This window comes from Octopus bimaculoides, chromosome 18 (genome assembly GCF_001194135.2).
Source record: "Octopus bimaculoides isolate UCB-OBI-ISO-001 chromosome 18, ASM119413v2, whole genome shotgun sequence".
NCBI classification, from domain to species: Eukaryota; Metazoa; Mollusca; class Cephalopoda; order Octopoda; family Octopodidae; genus Octopus; species Octopus bimaculoides.
This window is the reverse complement of record NC_068998.1, coordinates 2662798-2665794: the sequence shown is the minus strand read 5'-3', so window position 1 is coordinate 2665794 and position 2997 is coordinate 2662798. Positions and strand designations below refer to the sequence as shown.

The 2997-nt window shown below is 31.6% G+C and overlaps 1 protein-coding gene across 18 annotated transcripts in view; it reads left to right on the top strand.

Moving 5' to 3' along the window:
• The window catches only part of LOC106871531 (guanine nucleotide exchange factor DBS), a 180952-nt gene that overhangs the window by 169106 nt on the left and 8849 nt on the right, over window positions 1-2997 (top strand). Inside the window, exon 30 of one of the 18 annotated variants that reach the window (XR_008265927.1) lies at window positions 441-522. The exons of the other annotated variants lie outside the window; for them this stretch is intronic. The gene's annotated coding sequence lies outside the window, so the exon portion shown is untranslated. The remainder of the gene's footprint in view (window positions 1-440; window positions 523-2997) is intronic. 18 annotated transcript variants of the gene reach the window in all.

Here is a 2997-nt window from a genome sequence, read left to right as displayed (position 1 = left end):
TGTAATCACTTTAACCCCTCCCTCGAAATTGCTGGCCTTGTACCAAAATTTGAAACCATTATTAAGCTGGTGTTTGGAACATTAAATAATATGAAATTTTGATGGAGGCTTTTGATTTAAATTACTTGAAAACAGCAAATTTTTATCATAAAAAGAGGAGCAGTCTTAGGCAGCTTTGGTATTGAAAGGGTTAATGTTATCTTTCTGTGTTTGTCTGTGTGGTAATTAAACGAAACGATTGTTATTATTAACACCATCATAATAATCATTATCATCATTATCATCATCACCATAACTATTATTGTTATTGTTACTGTTATTATTACTATTATTATTATTATTACCATTATTATTATTATTGCACTTCTACACAACGTTCCCTCTCAACCTCTCTCTAACTGACATAAGTATATATATAACTGTTGTACTTGACATTTCAGTGCGCAAGTACAGATTGTGCCGATCTTGAGATAACAATCTTGGACAAAAATCACCAAGCTTCAAGCGGTCATATACGTTGAAGTATGCACTATATACTGATCTGTCCTCTTGTTTCTCTCTCTCTCTTTTTTTTTGGTTTCGTTTTTTTTTAAATCTTTTTTTTATTGGCTTCTTCTTTTATCTTTATCTAAATTATTTTACTTTAATTAATACTTTAATTACTCAGAGTGGTTTGTGTGGAGAACATTTTTAGGACAGGGTGGACAAGGAAGGTGCTAGACATAATAGCAAGAAGAGAATGTCTTCTGATTTAAGAAGAATTTAATTTAAGAACAAATTTAACAGAAAAAATAATTAATAATAATAATAATCTTAAATATGGAAGAAGCATTTAATTGTTGTCCAACTAATTATTGTCTAATTAATTGTCGGTCACTCCTGCAGTTTTGCAGTTTAGTTTAGACTTGGTTTGAATGCTGCCAACTGTACTTATTAACCTCAAACACAAACTGCATGCACAAATATATTTATGTACATATTAATGCATGTACATGTGTGTGTGTATGTGTATGTATGTATGTATGTATGTATGTATGTATGTATGCAGATTTGTAAGTATTTTATGTTGGTGTATTTGTAACAAGGTTTCTCACATACTAAATGAAGTACTCAGTACTTCAGGTATTAGAATTAAATTTGTTTGTTTATCAATGATCAGTTTTACAGAATCAAAATTCTGTTTCAGCTCTTAGTCATTTTACCAAATATTGGCACTTTTCTTGCCAAAGATTGACTTTGGGAAAAAGACAAACAGTTGAAGTGGAATTTTAACACTAAAAGTCTATCATTAACAAACAAATATATGTATATGTATGTGTATGTATTGATATGATGAACTGAAGGAGCACTCATTGCCAAGATGGTTGAGTGTAAATAATTCAATTGTTTAATGAAGCTGGTATCTCTATAACTATTTTATTTTGGCTGAAAATTATTGCCAGTATATATATCAATATATCAATATTAATATATATATATATATCTGATATGAAACCTAAGGTATCAACTTCATGAAATGATTATATACACATACATATGTGTGTGTGTGTGTGTGTGTATACATATATACATGAATGGGTGGGTATATTTGTGTCTGTCTGTCACTTTATAACATACTGAAATTAAGAACATGTGTGTACTGCATGAATGTGAATGCAAAAACGCATGTGTTCAAAGTATCTTAATTTGGTTTGCTCTTTTTATGCTTGATCGGTTCCCACACTCAGTCAACATAAGCCGCTTGATTATAAATAAAACTAACATTCTGTGTAGATATCGTCAAATCTTAGATATACCAAATAGGTGAGTGGATAAAGTATTTCAATATGATTAACCCAAAGGTTAAGAGTTCACATCCATAGTAAGAATTTCATTTTGTGTTTTCGGGAGGGTCGCTTAATTTTGTGTTTAAAATCTTGTCTTTGTGAATCATTGCAATTTATGGAAAAATTTAACAATTACAAATTCCTAAACCATTTTCCAAAATCTGGTAAACCTTTCCAACATGGAAAAATGGACATTATAATCAATAATAACAATGATGATGAGGAGGAGGAGGTGGAGGATAATGATAATGGTGATATTGATAATGATGATGATGATTTCTCACTGTTCACAGATATATATTTATAGTTTTTGTGGCGTGTGCAAATAACATAAATGTGCTGAATAAAGCTTCATGTTGGAAGTGTGTAGAATCTAATTATATATTTTAATTTATGTGAAATAAACAGGGATTACATATTGCAAACCATGGTTTCATTGGATCAGCTCTTTGATTGATCATACATGTTGTCATACCAAGCTATTGGTTTTTAACTCCTTGATGGAATCGTAGCAATATCATCACAACACAAGATGTGTCTTGGGTGTCCTTTTAGACCAGTTTTGTGCCTTCCCTCTCCAGATATAACCACAGCTAATTTCTTCTGGAAGGTGAGACTGGCAGACAAACAGAAAGAAAGAATTTGGGAAGGACAAGAACAGGATTGGTACTTTATTTTTCAACTCTGGAAGAATAAAAATCAAAATTGACTTCGGCATGATTTGAACTCAAGGCATAGAGAGTTGGAATGCTTACTGCCAAACATTCTCTTCAATTCTAATGACTCTGCCACTTGGCCACCTCATATTATATGATTAAATAAAACCATGGTTCAAGTATGTTATCTCTCTTTATCTCACCACACACACACACACACATATATATGTATATATGTGTGTGTGTGTTTGTGTATATACACGCTTTCATACATACATATATACATATATATGTATGTATGAAAGTGTATATACATATTTACATATATATGTGTGTGTGTGTGTGTAAGTATGTATGTAGAAAATCTGCTTCAACAACTTCTATGTAGCCCATGCAAGCATGGAAAAATGGATATCAAATGGAGACGATGCTATATAGACTTGCACTTGTAGTAGTTAACAGTAAATTTGGCTGAATAAATAACTCCCCCCCCCCCATCGCACCCCTACCTCGCT